Source organism: Triturus cristatus, chromosome 5_2 (assembly GCF_964204655.1).
Source record: "Triturus cristatus chromosome 5_2, aTriCri1.1, whole genome shotgun sequence".
Taxonomy (NCBI): domain Eukaryota; kingdom Metazoa; phylum Chordata; class Amphibia; order Caudata; family Salamandridae; genus Triturus; species Triturus cristatus.
In genome coordinates, this window is record NC_140588.1 from 58,071,029 (window position 1) to 58,093,056 (window position 22,028).

The 22,028-nt window shown below is 46.5% G+C and overlaps 1 protein-coding gene across 7 annotated transcripts in view; it reads left to right on the plus strand.

Annotated features, from left to right (window-relative positions):
• Positions 1 to 22,028, plus strand: part of INO80C (INO80 complex subunit C) — a 199,107-nt gene that overhangs the window by 10,612 nt on the left and 166,467 nt on the right. For 2 of the 7 annotated variants that reach the window (XM_085606852.1, XM_085606853.1), the window contains exon 2: positions 19,005 to 19,042. The exons of the other annotated variants lie outside the window; for them this stretch is intronic. The gene's annotated coding sequence lies outside the window, so the exon portion shown is untranslated. The remainder of the gene's footprint in view (positions 1 to 19,004; positions 19,043 to 22,028) is intronic. 7 annotated transcript variants of the gene reach the window in all.

Sequence of the window (22,028 nt, forward strand, 5' to 3'; positions counted from 1 at the left end):
CACTCCGCCCCGCTCTGCTTCACCCCGCCCGCTCCCAGCTCTGCTTCACTCCGCCCCGCTCCCAGCTCTGCTTCACTCCGCCCCGCTCCCAGCTCTGCTTCACTCCGCCCCGCTCTGCTTCACTCCGCCCCGCTCCACTCTGCTTCACTCCGCCCCGCTCCACTCTGCTTCACTCCGCCCCGCTCCACTCTGCTTCACTCCGCCCCGCTCCACTCTGCTTCACTCCGCCCCGCTCCACTCTGCTTCACTCCGCCCCGCTCCACTCTGCTTCACTCCGCCCCGCTCCACTCTGCTTCACTCCGCCCCGCTCCCAGCTCTGCTTCACTCCGCCCCGCTCCCAGCTCTGCTTCACTCCGCCCCGCTCCCAGCTCTGCTTCACTCCGCCCCGCTCCCAGCTCTGCTTCACTCCGCCCCGCTCCCAGCTCTGCTTCACTCCGCCCCGCTCCCAGCTCTGCTTCACTCCGCCCCGCTCCCAGCTCTGCTTCACTCCGCCCCGCTCCCAGCTCTGCTTCACTCCGCCCCGCTCCCAGCTCTGCTTCACTCCGCCCCGCTCCCAGCTCTGCTTCACTCCGCCCCCGCTCAGCTCTGCTTCACTCCGCCCCCGCTCAGCTCTGCTTGACTCCGCCCCCGCTCAGCTCTGCTTGACTCCGCCCCCGCTCAGCTCTGCTTGACTCCGCCCCCGCTCAGCTCTGCTTGACTCCGCCCCCGCTCAGCTCTGCTTGACTCCGCCCCCGCTCAGCTCTGCTTGACTCCGCCCCCGCTCAGCTCTGCTTGACTCCGCCCCCGCTCAGCTCTGCTTGACTCCGCCCCCGCTCAGCTCTGCTTGACTCCGCCCCCGCTCAGCTCTGCTTGACTCCGCCCCCGCTCAGCTCTGCTTGACTCCGCCCCCGCTCAGCTCTGCTTGACTCCGCCCCCGCTCAGCTCTGCTTGACTCCGCCCCCGCTCCGCTCTGCTTGACTCCGCCCCCGCTCCGCTCTGCTTGACTCCGCCCCCGCTCCGCTCTGCTTGACTCCGCCACGCTCCGCTCTGCTTGACTCCGCCACGCTCCGCTCTGCTTGACTCCGCCACGCTCCGCTCTGCTTGACTCCGCCACGCTCCGCTCTGCTTGACTCCGCCACGCTCCGCTCTGCTTGACTCCGCCACGCTCCGCTCTGCTTGACTCCGCCACGCTCCGCTCTGCTTGACTCCGCCACGCTCCGCTCTGCTTTACCACGCCACGCTCTGCTTTACCACGCCACGCTCTGCTTTACTCTGCCACGCTCTGCTTTACTCTGCCACGCTCTGCTTTACTCTGCCACGCTCTGCTTTACTCTGCCACGCTCTGCTTTACTCTGCCACGCTCTGCTTTACTCTGCCACGCTCTGCTTCCCTCTGCCACGCTCTGCTTCCCTCTGCCACGCTCTGCTTCCCTCTGCCACGCTCTGCTTCCCTCTGCCACGCTCTGCTTCCCTCTGCCACGCTCTGCTTCCCTCTGCCACGCTCTGCTTCCCTCTGCCACGCTCTGCTTCCCTCTGCCACGCTCTGCTTCCCTCTGCCACGCTCTGCTTCCCTCTGCCACGCTCTGCTTCCCTCTGCCACGCTCTGCTTCCCTCTGCCACGCTCTGCTTCCCTCTGCCACGCTCTGCTTCCCTCTGCCACGCTCTGCTTCCCTCTGCCACGCTCTGCTTCCCTCTGCCACGCTCTGCTTCCCTCTGCCACGCTCTGCTTCCCTCTGCCACGCTCTGCTTCCCTCTGCCACGCTCTGCTTCCCTCTGCCACGCTCTGCTTCCCTCTGCCACGCTCTGCTTCCCTCTGCCACGCTCTGCTTCCCTCTGCCACGCTCTGCTTCCCTCTGCCACGCTCTGCTTCCCTCTGCCACGCTCTGCTTCCCTCTGCCACGCTCTGCTTCCCTCTGCCACGCTCTGCTTCCCTCTGCCACGCTCTGCTTCCCTCTGCCACGCTCTGCTTCCCTCTGCCACGCTCTGCTTCCCTCTGCCACGCTCTGCTTCCCTCTGCCACGCTCTGCTTCCCTCTGCCACGCTCTGCTTCCCTCTGCCACGCTCTGCTTCCCTCTGCCACGCTCTGCTTCCCTCTGCCACGCTCTGCTTCCCTCTGCCACGCTCTGCTTCCCTCCGCCACGCTCTGCTTTACTCCGCCACGCTCTGCTTCCCTCCGCCACGCTCTGCTTTACTCCGCCACGCTCTGCTTTACTCCGCCATGCTCTGCTTTACTCCGCCACGCTCTGCTTTACTCCGCCACGCTCTGCTTTACTCCGCCACGCTCTGCTTTACTCCGCCACGCTCTGCTTTACTCCGCCACGCTCTGCTTTACTCCGCCACGCTCCGCTTTACTCCGCCCCGCCACGCTCTGCTTTACTCCGCTCCGCTCTGCTTTACTCCGCTCCGCTCTGCTTTACTCCGCCCCGCTCTGCTTTACTCCGCCACGCTCTGCTTTACTCCGCCACGCTCTGCTTTACTCCGCCACGCTCTGCTTTACTCCGCCACGCTCTGCTTTACTCCGCCACGCTCTGCTTTACTCCGCCACGCTCTGCTTTACTCCGCCACGCTCTGCTTTACTCCGCCACGCTCTGCTTTACTCCGCCACGCTCTGCTTTACTCCGCCACGCTCTGCTTTACTCCGCCACGCTCTGCTTTACTCCGCCACGCTCTGCTTTACTCCGCCACGCTCTGCTTTACTCCGCCACGCTCTGCTTTACTCCGCCACGCTCTGCTTTACTCCGCCACGCTCTGCTTCCCTCTGCCACGCTCTGCTTCCCTCTGCCACGCTCTGCTTCCCTCTGCCACGCTCTGCTTCCCTCTGCCACGCTCTGCTTCCCTCTGCCACGCTCTGCTTCCCTCTGCCACGCTCTGCTTCCCTCTGCCACGCTCTGCTTCCCTCTGCCACGCTCTGCTTCCCTCTGCCACGCTCTGCTTTACTCCGCCACGCTTTGCTTTACTCCGCCCCGCTCCGCTCTGCTTTACTCCGCCCCGCCACGCTCTGCTTTACCACGCCACGCTCTGCTTTACTCTGCCACGCTCTGCTTTACTCTGCCACGCTCTGCTTTACTCTGCCACGCTCTGCTTTACTCTGCCACGCTCTGCTTTACTCTGCCACGCTCTGCTTTACTCCGCCACGCTCTGCTTTACTCCGCCACGCTCTGCTTTACTCCGCCACGCTCCACTCTGCTTAACTCTAACCAACTCGGCTTTATTCCACTCTGCTTTACTCTACCCCACGCCGCTCTGCTTTACCCCACGCCGCTCTGCTTTACCCCACGCCGCTCTGCTTTACTCCATGCCACCGCACTCCACTCTATATACCTCCACTTCACTTTGTTATGCCAGCTCTATGCAGTGGCACTACATGCAACTCCATTCAGTGCAATACCAATCCATGCAACGCCACCTCACTCTACGCCACTTGAAGCGTACTAGCTCTTTCTATTCAAAACATGATCCATTTAGTTTTTGTTAAAAATGTATATTCTGTTTAGCGTTCAACCAATACAATATTTTTATCGCTCTGCTTCCCTCTGCCACGCTCTGCTTCCCTCCGCCACGCTCTGCTTCCCCTCTGCCACGCTCTGCTTCCCCTCTGCCACGCTCTGCTTCCCTCCGCCACGCTCTGCTTCCCTCCGCCACGCTCTGCTTCCCTCCGCCACGCTCTGCTTCCCTCCGCCACGCTCTGCTTCCCTCCGCCACGCTCTGCTTCCCTCCGCCACGCTCTGCTTCCCTCCGCCACGCTCTGCTTCCCTCCGCCACGCTCTGCTTCCCTCCGCCACGCTCTGCTTCCCTCCGCCACGCTCTGCTTCCCTCCGCCACGCTCTGCTTCACTCCGCCACGCTCTGCTTTACTCCGCCACGCTCTGCTTTACTCCGCCACGCTCTGCTTTACTCCGCCCCGCCACGCTCTGCTTTACTCCGCCCCGCCACGCTCTGCTTTACTCCGCCCCGCCACGCTCTGCTTTACTCCGCCACGCTCTGCTTTACTCCGCCCCGCTCTGCTTTACTCCGCCACGCTCTGCTTTACTCCGCCACGCTCTGCTTTACTCCGCCACGCTCTGCTTTACTCCGCCACGCTCTGCTTTACTCCGCCACGCTCTGCTTTACTCCGCCACGCTCTGCTTTACTCCGCCACGCTCCACTCTGCTTAACTCTAACCAACTCGGCTTTATTCCACTCTGCTTTACTCTACCCCACGCCGCTCTGCTTTACCCCACGCCGCTCTGCTTTACCCCACGCCGCTCTGCTTTACCCCACGCCGCTCTGCTTTACTCCATGCCACCGCACTCCACTCTATATACCTCCACTTCACTTTGTTATGCCAGCTCTATGCAGTGGCACTACATGCAACTCCATTCAGTGCAATACCAATCCATGCAACGCCACCTCACTCTACGCCACTTGAAGCGTACTAGCTCTTTCTATTCAAAACATGATCCATTTAGTTTTTGTTAAAAATGTATATTCTGTTTAGCGTTCAACCAATACAATATTTTTATACCAAATGGCTTTCCAAACTAAACGTGCATGCCCATGCCACTTATACTTTATTTAAAATATGTATTTGTGACCGTGCTTAGCTCATAAGATCCTGTTACAGGGATTTATTCATTTACAAAAAGCTGCAGACCCTCTGCCAGTAACCTACAGATAAAACAGAATTACCTGTGCAACTTGCATTGTCCCAGCCCTTCCATATTTAACATTTATAGTTATTTTACTATGGTTTGCTGGCAGGTGACTAAAAGGGAATGCAGCCAAATGTAATGTGCAGCTCGCCAAATGCTAATATTTCAGCTTTATAATTACAAAATCGTTTGCTGACTTTACCAGTAACTGCCATTACAATTATATAAAAGTAAGAGTTACCAACAGGCCAGTAGTTATGTTGTTTTCAATTGAAAGTTTACTATTATAAACATGTTAGATTGGTCCATGGGGAGATGTATTTAACATTTTCTTTTATTGCCTTTTAATAGTTTGCATACAAGCATAATTAATCTAATTACAATTGTTTTTTTTTGTTTTTTTTTGTAAAGATGCACATACCACCCACATGCACCTCAGCAACACACTACCCACATGCATCCCACCAACAAACACCATATAACATACCACTACATTCCACACTATGCCACTGCCCCCACGTCACTACACTAAGCAGAACGTAGACGCCAAGTTTGCAGTACGGCGCACAGTAGCCAGACTGCTGTACAACACACCTTAAAACATTGCCAAAGCCAATTGCTCTGGCTAAACACTTATAAGCTCCCAAAGGCGAGACCTATTGGCTATGCCAATTCTTGGGTGTTTTAGACAGCGCAATGGACTTGAAAATGGACTTGAAGGTATTGGAGCGCTTTATTTGAGCACCAGTCATATAACACGACAACACATTAATTTTTTGGGTAGGCATGGGGTGAGTAAGTGATTTGCCCAAATCACTGGATGTTGAACCAACGCCAAGCCTCAAACCTAGTTCCCCAGCTCCAAAATTGGCAGCTCTGGCCATATGCGAGGTCCATGCCATTACACTCTTACTCCGAGCTTTGCTTTCTTCAGCTGTTTGACAGGGCTCTTTAAGAAGTACATTGTGCAGAGGTGTAGCACGGATGCAAGTTCCTGCAGGGGGAGGTGTCCTGCTCTAAACTTGCGCTGACCTTCAGCACTTGTTAGCACTGTCTGGGCATAGGTCTCAGCTCATTAGTACCAGTTCAACACCCAAATATAGCAATAAGCAACAGAAAGGTGATCAGTCAAACTTTGCAAAGGGCACTACACTGCGCAGCAACATGTCAATGCATTTTCAGTACCTTTTGAACTGTTTGGGCTAGGAAACTTTTTTTTATTTTTATATCTGCAGATTATGCATCTGATGATGTATTAATTGAGGCAAATGCAGCGAATCCATAATTGTGTAAAAAACGCCATTACTGCACCTATTGCCTTCCTCAATAAACAAGTCAACACTTTTACGAACTTTCAGTAACTTATATTGCACAACTGCCCACCAAGCTGCTAAAATTTACAACCAAAAAAAGTATTATTAATCACACAGGCAAAACCTAATGCATTTACCAATGCTTGTTTCTTTCAGCACTCCACGAGAGTTTGTGTTCTCTATCTCCTTTGTGTGCTGCTTCCCTTCGCCAAACACCCAACCCCTCACATGCTCAGTTATGTTCTCTTCTTTTCCACATGCTGTGTGTTGATTTCTACCTTGTGTACTGCTCTCTTTCCTGTGTACTTCTGCCCCTGCTTTCCTTGTTGCTCTCCCTGTCGTTTGCTGCTTTCTCCTCCTCCCATATCCTTTATTTTAGTTCCCCATCACTGTTGTTTGCTCCTGCGTTGCTTCTCAATCCCTTGCGAGCATTTACAGTTTCCCCCCCTGTTATGTTGCAGGACACCCTACTACCAAAATAGCGCTTTCACATAAGTTTTTCCTTTTTTTTATTTACCGATCTTAGTACTGTCCACCATCTTACATTTGTCAGTAAAAAAACACTAAAAAGAAAATCGTACCCCTACAGAATGATGTGACCAGCATTGGTGGCTGCGCCATCACGACTTTGTTTGTTTTGCTTTTTTTTTTGTTTGCCTTTGTTGCACAGCATTGGCAAGCAGCCCAAAAGGCGATACATATTGGCTTTGCCAAGGTTTGTTCTTCATGCACATTTAATTGTGTAGATGGCTTGGTAGTCCATTAGATTACCTTATACCAGGGCTAACTGTGAGTAACCAACTCTCTCTGCCGAAACGTTGTTTTTTCATCACTGAAACCCATAAACAAGCACTAGCAAAGCCATTGGTATTTTTTTTTCATATCTGAAACTACTTCTCCAACGATTGGTGAGTTTGTGATTGTATGGATCGATGAGTGGATGAATGTGAGAATGAGTAAATACATGGATTAGTGAGTGCATGAATGGATAAATGGCAGAGTTAGTGCATGGATGAGGCATTGAGCAGCAAGATCTGTAGGGGAAGAACAGCCATCTACCACCAACTGGAGTGCGGCCAACTCTAGCACTCTGGTCTCTGCCATTTTCACATTAATTCATCATCTTACCCATTAACCCACAAATTCACTTTCATACATTAGTCTTTTATCAGTTCATGCACTCACTTTGCCATTCTTTGTTTTTCACAGTCATCTGTTCATCCTACCAACAGTCAATGTATTCACTCACCCATTTACCCATTTGTAAACTCATTCACCACCCTTTAACTCTTTCTGCCTTTCACCTATGCACATTCCTAACAGCCACACAACGAAAATACCTACCCCAAATGATCATGTCCTTGCACTTTAAAAAGCTACATCTGTAAGCTTCACCAGATTATGCATTGTCAAGAGAGACTGATGCAATAAAGAACAGTGTGTGCATGGCACACCGTATTTAAATGGCCTACTAATATTTTCAATCTTAAAGCACGCAGGAGTATACAGCAGCAGACTGCCCATAAATGTCATTGTGGTTGCCTCTAAGCCAAGAGTTAAACATCATCTGGTTTATGCCATGTAGTCAGGCAGTGCTTTGGGAGGGTAGAGAACGATTCCCTAGGCCTCCTAGCTATAGGGAAATATATGTTTTTTCTGTTACCGAAGCCCATATCCAATTGTGTTGTATTTGCTGGAATTATTACATGTCATAGCTGCAGGAGAAAATTAACAGGATCATAAAAATGGTGACTCCATTTTGTTACACTTTGATGTGATGCCCATTGCAAACACCGTATTGCCATGAATGCGCTGCCCCCAGGGCAGCACGAGTTCACCGCTGCCCTGGGGGGAGCGCTTTCAATTGAAATATGGAGCAGCTGCTTCAAAGTTGCTCTTTGTTTCACTTTGCAGACGGCATCCGCCTGCACTTTGAAGATGGAACAGAAATCCCCATTGCCAAGTGACTGGCTGCACCTGTCTGCAAAGGGATGTCTAGGGGGTCCATGGAACCTCCATAATCCCCCCAAGAGGGCTGCCTTTATGGTTTTTGAGGCACACTTCGAGGCGCCCGTATTACAGAGGAGGACCCACAAGAATCCTTGACCCCTTCTGTAATACCAAAGTGCCATGGGGTGCACAAAGTGGGCGTGCAAGCCCGTTGCTCCCCAGCGTCACTTGGTAATACAGCCCCTGGTGCCCTACAACCTTCTCAGAAATGCCAGTCCATGCTCTTTTGTTACAGTGATCAACCCCTCGAGCACCTTCGAGAATGAATGTGATATTACACTACTTACTTTAGCATACTTTCATTACTTTTGTGAGATAGCTGAGAACAGGTTGCCAAAATTTAAGCCTACATTGAAAAACAAGTATTGACAAAGACAAAACGTCAAGCTTTAAAAATAGTGCAGACCTACACAGATGCACCCAAACAACATGCATGCATACATACATCACCCCTCGCAGGCTATAGGCTTGCACTACTGACAGTCTTCTCACACCTTCACAGTTTCAACCAGAGGCTAGCAGTTGTAATCTCCCACTCCTCACTGACTCGCAGTTACACTATAGACCTCTCAGATTCAGATCGACAGTCTTGCACTAGTGACCACACTCTTGCAACCCTCAGAGTACTAGTGTCATCCTTGACACAGCACATTCACATCTCTAGCAGACTTGAAATCTCACCCTACTGCCACCATCCTGCTCCTTTCACAGACCAGGTCTCAAATACTCACACTTGAGTGTGATTCGAGGAATCTCCAGTACAAGTCTGAGGTCTTAATGCCATTGGTGTAATGCTTGCACTGGTCTAATGTTGGTAATTGCATATATATATATTTTGGGCTTTCCTAACATTCATTCAAATTCAAAATAAGCTTTATTCGATTGTGAAGAAACAATCATAAAAGCGCAATAAAATATAATAACGGCAACAATTCATAGGTAAAAACAAGTTCATAGGAATTCATTTACTCAGAATTTATAAAATTTCCATAAAGATAAAACTTTGTTAAAACTGACAGAACCCCCATTTAAATTAGAGAAACATTTAGGTGAGCATTTGTTTCCTTTGACTCAGGACCTTTTTCAGGAAAATTGTCGTCCTGTAGACAGAATGCACGTTGTCTAATTGTTGTAAAGCCAAAAGTGCAGGTTGACATTGGCGATGACCAAACAGTTTTAATACGGGTACTAAACACAGTCTTCTAGCAAAAGAATAAAATCCACAAAAAAGAATAACATGTATCGTAGTTTGTTTAAAAGTATTATCACAGGTGCACAGCTGGAGGTTGTGAGACCAATCGTTCACTTTAGGGAAAGTGACTAATCTATGGAAGACCCCCAGTCGAAATCGAGTTAATAGGAACCTATCATAAACTTCTGCCACAAAAGTAAGATAGGGTTGAATATTAAAAGTGATTAAGATCATCTGATTGTGTAGGACAGGGGGTTTTGCTATCTCAGATGACAATCTGGCAATGGCTAACAGTTACAGGCCTGCCTTCTTTAAGTCCTTCCTGGTGATTTCCCCGATAGAGTTAGGATTGGTAAAATACTCTGAGTATCCAAGGTCTTTCAAAAAGTTTCGGACATAGCTTATCCATGGTATCCTCATGGCCCTATCCAATTTCAGGACATCCAAAAGGATGTCTCTGTTTAATTGTGCCTCTTCTTTAGTCCAGAGTCTGTGCCATAACAGCACAGGCTCAACTTTAATTAAATCAGAAATGAAAGGGAGGCCCAACTCCGCATGACATATACATGCTGAGGTACCATTAGGAACAGATAAAATATATTTTAAAAAGGAGTTTTCTACTCTTTGGATGGGGAGCAGATCAACTGGCCCCAGACCCCAGTCGTGTAAACTGCTGCTGAAACGCATTTTGCTTTATAGATTTTAATAAGCTCCTCAGGTGGTCTTTTACCTAGTTTTTTGGCAAAGGAAATAAGGGCGGCTATGGCCATTTTTTTCGCAGCCGCTACTTGCGTCCGGGAATTGTTATGGGCGAATAGAAGTCCCAGGTATGCGAAATTCTTGGTGACCCCAATCTTTTGCCCAGCCACAAACATATCTTTGTGTTTTTTAATGCCGTTGCCACAGTACATTATAACAGTTTTAGAAGAGTTAACTCTTAACCCTAAATCTTTCATAAAGTTTTTGAAACTATCCAGCACCCTCTGAAGTCTGTCCTTACTTGTGTGCGGGACATAAGCACCGCATCGTCTGCATACAAGAGGGCTGGGATAGGTCACCTTGCCACTTTGGGGAAGTCATGATTATTTAAAAGAGCCTCCCCCAATCAGTTTATATACAAATTAAAAAGATACAGGGCCAGGACACAACCTTGCCTAACACCACTTTTTATAGGAAAGGGGGCTGAACGTTCACCCTTTACACCACAATGCACTTGTGCATTGGCATTACAATAAAAACGTTTAAGAAAATAAATAATCTGAATATCAACCCCCATTACTTCTAAAATTGACCAGAGTTTGTTATGGATCACGCAATCAAATGCGGCTGTAAGGTCAACAAATGCTAAGAATAGATTCCCCTTTTTTGTACGGGTGTATTTGCCTACCAGGAGGGACGGATTCAGGCCCTGCTCCACAGTCCCTACGCCGGTTCCAAAACCGTATTGCAGACCAGACAGGACAGCATTCTCCTCCGCCCAGCCCTGAAGGTGTTCCAATATAATTCTGCATGCAACTTTTGTTGTAGCCTCCAATAGGGAAATTGGCCTATAGCACGCCGGGTCCTGTCTATCCCCCTTTTTAAAAATAGGCACAATTGTTGATTCCACCCAAGTGGGTGGAAAGATTGCACTGCAGCTAGTGTTCAGCACTTGTGTTAAGAGAGGGGCCCACAGAGGAGGATTTGATTTAAACAAGTCTATTGGGACCCCGTCTGGTGCGGGAGCCTTACCGCCCTTACTAAGAGAAAGGGCCCGCTCTACCTCGTCCAGATTGAACAATAGAGCATTGTGTGGGGACGGAGGCTTCAATTTGCAATCGCTCTGTACACTGCTATCCATCACATCTGAATTTCCCTCACCCTGGTACACTTTTGTGAAGTGCTTAATCCATCTTTCCTCAACTATTGCTATTTCTAGTGATGGACCAACCCCACTAGACAAAACAGGAGCCCTGATAGCTTTCCAAAAAGCCACATTATCGTTGGCTATTGAGAGTGTAGTGCGTCCCATGCCTCTTTCTTTAATGTGACCTTTCTAGTCCTAATTGCTTGTTTATATGCATCTCTGGTCAGCTTTACGTTACGTTTGGTTCTCGGAATTATGTGTAACTCCTTTTATAAGTGGGAATAGGCTTGGATGCACTCGGAATCGAACCAACCATTCTGGTGCCCCTTGTTACTTTTGCGTCTGATAAGAGAGTCGCTAACAGTGTTAGATATTACCCGAAATGTGTCTTAAGATATTTTCTGGGGTAGCTGTGTCGCTCAAACATGTCTTAATAGCTAAATAACATTTACCCACCACTGTTTTAACCAAAGTTGCTTGATCCACCATGGTCCAGCGGAGGGACTATCCGTTGGTACTCCCTATATCTAAATTTTCTAACAGTTGGTTATTCTTTTTATGTCTTAAAGCTGTGTTAGACGGTGGTAGAAAAGCAAAGCAAAGAGTGATCACTTAGGGAATTATCGGAAACATAAAAAGAATGCAAGCTGTGTGCGTGGCTATTAGAAACTAAGACATAATCAATAGTGGTGCAGGCACCCCTGCCGCTAAATGTCCTGGGCATGGGGACGGAAACATTGCACATTTCATTTACATAACCCAGATCGAGGGAGAAAATGAGCTCGTTAAGTTGTTCCCCCAGGACTGAATGTCGGAAATGGGACACACGTACCTCGTCGTCGTTTAAAGCTTCACATAAATTATCCCCGGCATTCACACATAAAGTACAATTAAAATCCCCGACAAGTATAATCATTGTGTCTTCCATCTGCCTGCTACCAACGTTTTTCAACACTTTCAACAAATTTAAAATAACGACTCACTTTGTCAGGGGGAATATTATTGTAAAAATTAGTGACAACTATGGAGTGCGTTGAATCGAAAACCAATTCAACTAAATGGTAATGGTTATCATTAGCAAGCATTTTTATATCTTTGGTATTTATATTAGTTGATATATATGTGCAAAAGTCACCCTTAGCCCTGCTGCTCAGACTATTGACTGCTGCAGTATGGTATGTCCTAAAACCATTCAAGTGGACCGCTTCCTTTGTCCAGGTTTCCTGAAAGCACAGGATCTCAAAGTGACTGATAAATTCACCCCAGAGTTGATTATTTATCTTTGAAGAGATACCAGCAATGTTCCAAGAAAGAACATTGCATAGGGCGAGTTTACCATTCACGGGACGATTAGCTATAACTGTCCCGATTGGGTCTTCGGTAGTATCACAGGTAGGGAGAGGAGCATTTAAAGTACCCAAGGGTTCAGCCAGCTCATTTACCTCCATATCTGTCGGTCCCTGGACCTCACCATCACCACATCTCCCAACAAGAACAGGGGAAGATTTGGCCCTCCCCACCGCAAGGGAACCAGAACATCCCCCAATACCAAACCTAGTCACCACAGGATTAGGGAGCACCGGATTCACCGCACCCAGTCAGTCAACATCCTCCAGTAAGTTTAAGGCATCAAAGCGATTATTCACTGGAATCGGAAATCTAAACTCCCCGGGTCCCCTAAAATTGCCCTCCCCCCCCCCCCCATACATGTGGCCTCGGGGCATTGGGACGGTCCGTAGTTTATAAAAATAGCCCAATGGTAAAATATGTATATCATTGGAGTTTTGAGACCCATTGATGCCCCTCTCTAGGATAGTGTGCACCAAGAGGGGTGAGCTGAAGGTTAACACAACACAATCGCCTCGAAATTACTTGGGTGAAGGACCAACCCACCCTATTCTTCGAGCCATTTTGAATTCGGAGAAGAGAGAGTTGTCTAAGCCAGTCCTTAAGCTAAAAAAATGGAGTGACTTATTCCTTAAAGCTACCCAGTGTTCAAAGGCATTATGAGCTAAAAAGGGGACGTTTGCCAAGACTACTGTATATGGGGTGGCTTCTGGGGGCAGATTCAAATTATGCGGTGGACGCTGGGGAATTTCTAGTTGGTCTCCAAAATTTGGACCTTTTCTCTTTGTCCCTGTTGGTTCCAGGCGTCCTAACAGTCAATGTTCCTCGCTCTGTCTTGGAGGAGCTTTTGGGGGGGAACCGAGGGGATTCCTCCTTTACGGGGAAGCGCACTGGTGCTGGCTGATATGTTTGCTGCACTTGGGTCCTTCTTACTAGAGAGACTACCTACCTGTGTTTGTCCATTTGAGGTACAGCTAGATAAATTGTCATCTCCTGTTTCTGCCTCCCTGGTGTTTGAAGCACCGGGAGTTGTCTTGGAGCTATCAGTTGGGGTGACTGGATGTTTATTGCTAAGGAGTTCCTCCACCCTGGTTAGCCTGGCTTCCACAGTTGTTATTTTTAATATAATGGGTTCCAATATAGTCTTCCCCGGAAGTTCCCGTCTTGAATACTATTGACCGGTTTGTCTCTCTCAGTAGGGTTAATAGCAGTCGATTGGCCCTCGCCAAGATCTCTTGTTTTAGCAGATAATTTGACAGTCTTTCCATTTAATCTTTTCCCAGGTTTACTCAATTTCCGGGGATTCCTACTCGTCCTTTTTTTTGTTAAAGGTATTAGTGTGTTCGATTCCAGGCTTAGTTGTTTGCCCTCGGGTAGTGACAGTAACCCTAACAGGACTGAGCTCTAGCTCAGAGGATGACGAGGGCACAATATCCACCGATTGGTTTACTGTGACATGTGATGTTCTATCAGGCCGAGGGGGAGGATGCCTCTTTGTTGATCACTGCACTTGATTCGATCAATACAGGGGTCATAGAAAGTCTACTATGTGCGGGTAGAGGCTCCAAGGACAGCCTACGCTCAGTGAGTTTAATTTCATTTATAAGCACTGATTCGGCCCTCTGCAGGAAAGCGTATAAGGTGCCTCCTGCCCTTTGTTTAATCTTCGCTTGCTCATTTTCGCAGTGCCCCTAAACAATTAGTGATATAATCCCAGGCACAACCAGTCAAGTCCCAAAATGGAAGACTACAAGTATCGTCCTTAAGCACATTAGCTTAGAGGGGTGGGCCAGCCTCTTACTGTCTCTGACAGGCTCAGACGGGCCCGCCCTTGGTCCGGGCTTCATCCGGGCTGCGTCCCGCGCCGCGGTGGGAGAGGCAGCACCTTTTTATACACGATCACCACGCCTCCCTCTTACTCGCGGCAGCTGTGGTGGCAAATTTGCACCCTGGGAGTTGCAGTCCTCTCCCAGGGTGATGGCGGCAATGCTGGAGTAAATGGCACGTAAATACCTCCGGGTATTCCTCCTGGGATGGCTGTCCGCACCGGAGCGATCCTGCTGCCGTCTTCTCTTCCTGCGTCACCTTCTCCGACTCTGACAGACGAGTGAAATGCATTGAGGGCGCGCAAGCAGGAGATTTCACTTAACCGCCTCTCCGGCTCGATTGTCTTCCTGTGGGTCCGGCGCCAATTCGCCGTGCTCCTCTGTGGATTTGGTAATTGCTGTTGTTTTTTGCTTCTAAATGTTACCCCCAACACAAATATGTGTACTGCCTTTGACAAAACTATGCAGGTGTTTAAAATCAAATGTCCTTTGCATCCAAGGTCATTAGTGTGGCACATGGCTTTTCAGTTAGGCTTGTAATAATTTTAGGGGCATTGATAAAAACTGCTCTTCGGCTGTTTCTCATGTAATGTGTATATAAACGGAGGACCTTTCTTCATATTCGACTGCAGCATACACCTTACCTCAGGTGAGGGAACTCTGCTTCTGCATGCTACCAGCCCAGTTATCTTTTATTCGTCACACAGCCAAACTCACACCATAGCTGATTTACTGCTCAATGTTCCAATAATTTAGCAGTATGCCGTAAAACAGCATTGAAGCAAAAATGAAATGCCAAATATGATTTGAGCCTCTGTGATTGGTATGGGAATGTATGGCTGCCTTAGCTCAAGATAGTTAAATCTCCATTGTAAATGCTGGAAAGAGCCTCTTAATAAACTCAAAAATCAAACAGGTGTTACATGCCCCGCCCTGTGACTTCTTATCTCAAGAGCAAAGATGGTACTTTTTAAAAATGGTTAGTATCCAGTTCGAGGCAATCATTATATATTGGAAGTGTTAGTTGTTGGAGTAGGGGGTTTCTGATGTGAAACACATGTGACTCTACTCTGGAACTACAGTACTAGCTTTACCCGTTAAGAGCTGTTCCGTGGTTTGCTATAATAATACTTGCCCATTTAATTGGGAAGAGTGAGATGCGTAATGATTATAATTGCATGTCCAGTAACTATTGTAAATGCAATAAAGTGTATCATTGGAATTAAATTGAAAGCGGAGTAATGAGCTCAATGCACTGAATGAGATTAAGTTTCACGGCCCATTTACCAAATATTTGAAGGCGTAGTCTTAAATGCCTCAAGACGCTTGATGACTGACTTATGCCTACCACCCGTCCTGGGGTATCGGCCATCAACCAGGACTCTACAGCCATCTGTGTGCTAGGCTTTTCTTTAAATCTGACTCCAGGTGTAACCCATCTCCTTTCAATCTGCTGTGAGGCCTTAGCGCCCGGTGTTTCTTGGGCTTCTTCTTTTGCTTTTTCCTTAAGGGTTCCAGGTCAGGGCTTGCCTGGTGGTGTATGATGCGAGCATTCGTAGGTTGTGACCTATCTAACCCCCGCATCTTTTCATGATTCCTTCATGAGCAGGGAGTTGGAAAGTGCTGCCATAGGTCATTGTTGCTCATGGTGTTTGGCCAGCAGATATGAAGAATGTTCATTAGACAAGGTTTGATGAAGGTCTGGACTTTAGTTTGGTGGTGGTCACTGTTTTCCTTCTAGCTTCTCGTCCATACAGAAGGAAAGATTTGACATTGATCTTAAAAAGCCTGCTCTTGGTTTGCAGCGTTAAGTCCTTGGAGCTCCAGATCTTCTTTAACAGAATGAGGGCAGCCCTTGCTTTGCCGATTTTTGCCTTGACGTCTGTGCAGGTATGTGAAGGCCTCAACCTCTTCCAGTTCATCACCTGCAAGAATGACTGCAGTTGAGCTAGCAGTGTTAGCCTTCAAGATCTTGTTTTTCCCCTGTGGATGTTGAGGCAACATTGAGCTGATGCGGCTGCCACATTGTCAGTCTTCACTTGCATCTGCAGATGGTATGGGCGAGTAGGGTCAGGTCGTCTGCATAGTCCAGGTTGTCGAGCTGTGTCCAAGATGTCCACTGGATCCCAATTGTTTTCCTTGCTGTGGATGTCTTCTCTATCCAATCTATAGCCAGAAGGAAAAGAAAAGGTGAGGGCAAACAACCTTATCGGACTCCATTCCTCACTTGAAGGGCTTCTGTGAGTTGTCCCGCATGGACTATATTGCAGCTCATTTCATAACAAGAGTTCCTGATGATTCTTATGAGTTTATCTGGCACATCATAGTGGCAGAGGAGTTTCCAAAGGGTCTCTCTGTAAACCCTGTTAAAGGCCTTCTCATAGTCAATGAAATTGACATATGGGGAAATTCTATTCTATCGACTGCTCAATGATGATGTGCAGTGATGCAAACTGGTCTGTGCAGGATCTCTCTGCGGAAGCTTGCTTGCTGGTCTCACAACTGCGCGTCAACTTGTTCTTTCTTTCTGTTCAGAATGACTGTGTTGAACACTTTGCTTGGGGTTGACAGAGGAGTTATCCCTCTGTAGTTTGTGCAGGTACTCGGGTCACCTTTCTTGGGGATCTTGATGAGATATCAGACCTCAAAATCTAGACGCCCTCTTGCAATTGCCAGTAGCTATATTAGCACCTACTAGTCCCATCTGGCGAATGAATTTAGGCTGTAAAGGAGCAGGTGTTCTATTTATTCAGAAAGTGAATGAGCAATAAAGATGCCATTAAATCTGTTTTCATCTCAACACATTTATTGTCTGTTCAAGGAAGGAGATTGAATCTCAGTTTGTTTTTTTACTAACTGCTGCTTGGAAAATTGAGTTTATTTCTCTCTCTCTCTCTCTATCTCTTACTAGAGTTAGAGGTTTTTGTCAAGTGAGCTGTACAAAGAGGTTAGTTATTTCTCTCCAACACATAACATTTAAATAAATAGCGTGTCAATTAATATTACAAATATTTCTAAATATAGCCGGAATTATGATAGCACACTTTTTTGTAATCAAGAAGTGTGATGCAAACAAAGAATTAAATAGGAGCGAAACAAACTAGAAAACTTTACTTGGTGATATGCAAATGACACATTTGCAGAAACTATTTCCAAACAGTATTGTTTGTACATAATTTAGTTTTAGCAGTAAAACCGCATGTCAGTGGGAAAGTTTGTGGCCATTTCAATGTAAAATCCGCTGATAACAAATGAGTGTGCTACCACTTCATCCCTTAATTATGTATTTATTAAAAGTGATAGTTTTTAAACATGATTTGAGAAACATTCCTGCCACCGCCCTGATGACAATGCTGTTAATGAACTAAGAGGCAAGTCAGGTTTCATATGTATCCTGGGGCTAGATTTGTACTATATATTGAAAAAAAGTTAAGTCTAATCAAACGAGTTTTATTTGTACAACAGTCATGCTGGATTTGCACATTTGAAGCGCTCTGATACGGGATAATGAAGAAAATAGAGGCTCCATTATTTAAAATAGTTGCCCACGGTCACATCATTTGAAACCAGTTTAGGGATCAAGAGCATTACAAATAGGTTGAGCAGATTATTTAAGTCACTAGACCTGCAGGTCTAGTAACATTTCAATCATTTTTTTGAGGCCTGGATATCCCTTCTTCTAATTTGATGCCACATTTTCCTCTTCCCAGATCCTTCCAAATATGGAGTAGTCAGGCCTAGAAAAACCTATTCGCTATGGCGAGTCAGATTTGATGTCGAGCAATTTTTAGGACTCACTGGCCCCCTTCTGGCGAGTGAACTAGAGATGAAAAGGAACAGATGTTCTGATCATTCTGAAAGTGAATGATCAATAAAGATGCCTTTAAATCTTGTTTTTATCTTGACACACATGCTGTCTGTTCAAGGACAGAGGTCAAAGGTCAGTTTGTCTTTTTAGGTCGAGCATTCAATATGTCTTGCTTTAATTTGATATATATAGCGAGATACAGGGATTATATACATGTATGTCTTGCAAAGCTTGCAAGTTCAGCACTAATGTTAAAGTACATTACCCTGTTAGTGACACAGAGAGGTATATAGGGAAACATCTTACTTGTCTGTCTGACTATTGTGTCTATGTTCTGGTTTGCCCTTGTACTAAGAAGTATGTGGGTAGCACCATGTTTACAGCGAAAAAACGTGTCTTGGAACATTTAAGGGCAATCCAGAACAAAGACAAACTGTCACCAATTGCCAGACATTTCGAAGAATTCCACAGAAGCAATCGCAATTTATTGAGATTTTTTGTGATTGACAGGGTGGAGGCAACGAAAAGAGGAGGAGACAGGATACGTAAACTCCGCCAATTAGAGTCAAGATATATTCTTGATTTGAATACTAAGATCCCTGAGGGTCTAAACTCTGAAGAATAAATGTCATGGCATCTAGGGGAATAGCATGTATTCAGCTCATCCTAGAGGAGACACCATTGGTGACTTTTACATTGACAGAATTAGCATTCTCCTTTCGAGAGGTCCGGGTGTGCAACGTATGTTTTCTAAGTACAATGTGTTTTTAAGTAGAAGGGATTTTTTAAGTACTATAGGATTCTATGTAGAATCATATTTTCCTTTCAACGTTTGGCAATGATTCGTTCTATTATGAATTTATGATTCAACCCTGTGTGATTAGGTGTTATCATCCATTATAACTTACTATGTGAGTTTTTGTTTCGCTTTGTTGTTTGTTTTTTACTGTGGTAGGCCTAATTGAAGGATAGAGTTCAGTCTCTTTTTTTCTGGTGTGTACATCTAATTTCAATTTCTTCATCCAGATTTTCTTTCCTCTCCCTCTTGTTTCAGTCTCCATTGAGCAGTCATGAGGAGTGAAGAAGCCCTGGGTATTACGTCCTAACTTGGGAAAGTACTTAACTGTCCACTTGGACTGTATTTAAGTTTGTTTAACCAATGTCTCTTAGTTCATTATGACGGTTGAGGTCATAATATCTGTGAATGAGAGGAGTCAACAAGCCCTGGTTATTACGTCCTACATGGGAAAGTACTTAATTGCCCACATGGACCCAATTTAGTCTGTTTAACCACTGCTTATAATTACGGCTGAGGGTATAATACCTGTGAAGATTTATACTATCCGTAATTTATCATATGATTTGTCAATGAACCTTAACTTTGTTCTAACCCACTGGGGTATGATATATATTATGGAGTGTACTATGGGACGCAAGCCCGACTTGGGCAATCAGATAATCAAACAATTATTGTTTGTTATGATTCCAAGTTTGTTTTTTTTATAGTAAGCACACTTTGGGGTCATCCAGGGTCTTGATCTCAGGCTAGTATGAGTTAACCAACGTATTATACGTTTTATTGTTTGGTTGACATCATATGTATTTGCGTTATCACAAAGATGAGAGATGTGTCTATATGAAGCTTAACTTGGAGCCATATGAATTGCTTTAAAAATCGCATATGAATGAACTTATTTGATATTTGTTTGTACACACTTGGCTGTTGATATTTTATTGTGAGCATATCAGCGTATTTTCAACAAAACTTTATTGCATGACAATACTGTGCTAAGATGGCAGCCACTTTTGCGATACAATTTTTGAGTTGTGAGTCTTTTGTTTATGTTGGTTACGTTGCACGTAATGTGTAACGTTAAGTCTTATATGTGTTTATCGTTTGACTCAACTTACCCGTGACCAAGGGGAGTTTCGCCGAAATGCGTAGGGTAATTTTTCTGGCTGTAGCTTTATACAATAAATATGGATTATCAATGATGGATGGACTCTGAAGCGGTTATTTGTTCCTGACAAGAGTGCAGCTGTACTTTCAGTACTTGGTGAAACGTAATGAATTGATTGGGTTGCCTCGGACCCAAATTTGCACCGACGCATGAAGTGTCCCGGCGTTTTCTGAGGTAGTGGAAAGATATATATATATATATATATATATATATATATATATATATAGATACGGATTCACAGCGGTGGGGTAAGGGACCAGGAGAGCTGCTTACTGCCCACAAAATAAGATCAAGGCACGTACTGGGGAAAGAGCGGACACCGCCCACTGGGGCTAGTACTTACGCCAGAGTATCTGCTCGACACGAACTTGGAGTGCTGAGTTCGGGCCAATCCCTGGGTAACTGTGTCAGAGATGCTTCAACCAATCACAGTGAGGCATTTCCTTTTAAATAGTGAGCTGAAACCATTTCAGATTCTGGCGGCATCTGAGGAAGTTTGGAGAAACGAAACGCGTCATGCCGATGGTTTCAATAAAAGGCAGCTTACCTGGTAACCCGTGTGTGCTCCGCTTTCTTTACCAAGGGGGAGTGTGGTTTTGATGTTTTGGGTGCGGCCACTTGCACCGTAAGGAGTACCAGCCCCCCAGTGTTTCAGCGGCAAGTGTGGCAACTTTTGGACAATCTAAAAACTTTTTAGAAACGCTGAAACCACCGCAAACCTGAAACCGTGCCTGGTTGTGATCGGATGGAGCGCGACTGCACTGGAAGGTCACTGCTCACTGTAGCGGTGTTAAAAGGCAGATTTCGGATTCACAGCGGTGGGGTAAGGGACCAGGAGAGCTGCTTACTGCCCACAAAATAAGATCAAGGCACGTACTGGGGAAAGAGCGGACACCGCCCACTGGGGCTAGTACTTACGCCAGAGTATCTGCTCGACACGAACTTGGAGTGCTGAGTTCGGGCCAATCCCTGGGTAACTGTGTCAGAGATGCTTCAACCAATCACAGTGAGGCATTTCCTTTTAAATAGTGAGCTGAAAAACCATTTCAGATTCTGGCGGCATCTGAGGAAGTTTGGAGAAACGAAACGCGTCATGCCGATGGTTTCAATAAAAGGCAGCTTACCTGGTAACCCGTGTGTGCTCCGCTTTCTTTACCAAGGGGGAGTGTGGTTTTGATATATAGATACATATATAGATATAGAAATAGATATAGATATATATATATATATATATATATATATATATATATATATATATATATATATAGATATAGATATAGTTTTATTCCTTTTTGAGCTTACAGCCCGCCCACTGCTTTCAATTTTCTGTTTCAGTGTCCTTAAACATCCTTGCTTGCTCATGGTCAATCCATCCTCTTGTCCCTCATTTTCCTCTTTTGTTTCCCCCACTTGGAGCATTGACCTAGTACTGTATCCTTACGTATTTGAGAGACTATTAATTTTAGTTCTGCTGTTTGCCTGTGTTCAGCATTCGTCAAGGATCCAAGTGCGGAAGTTTCTTTTAACCCCAGCCCCGCCTTCATCCATGCACACCTTTTATGTTATCAACACGGTGCCCAATGTGAAATTCAGATCGGGAGATCGTAAAGATCATGACTTGCAAACTATTTGGCTGATTGTAACATGGCTGCTAGTCAGAACATATGTCCTGTGTCAGTGGACATGTCTTTAATCTGCCTTTACTTTAGCGCCAAACATTACTTTTCCCCATGGCATATTCTTAAAAGTTATTTATCTACCGCGGCTTAGATTGCTTTGGCTCAGTAGCTGCAAGATAGGTTTAGCTGCGTGGAAACCTACAGAGGACGACAAACTGTTGCTTTCTTTAGTGTCTATGACGCTCTGGCTCTAGTATTGGTGTCCGTTGTCTTATGTGTGTGTATGGGAGCCTGGAGTATCTGCCAGCAGGGACCGTATTCCAAAGTGGAGAGTGCTGAAAGCTGGGATGAGGCGAGGCACGCTAAAGTTGACAGACTTCAGCTGCAGTGCTTGTTTGTGACAGCAGGCAGTAGTTTGTCTTCTCTTTCCATGCTTGCCACATGCAAGATGGAGATAGGAGACGATCGCTTCTGTCCTCAGGGTGCCTTGTGATGTTC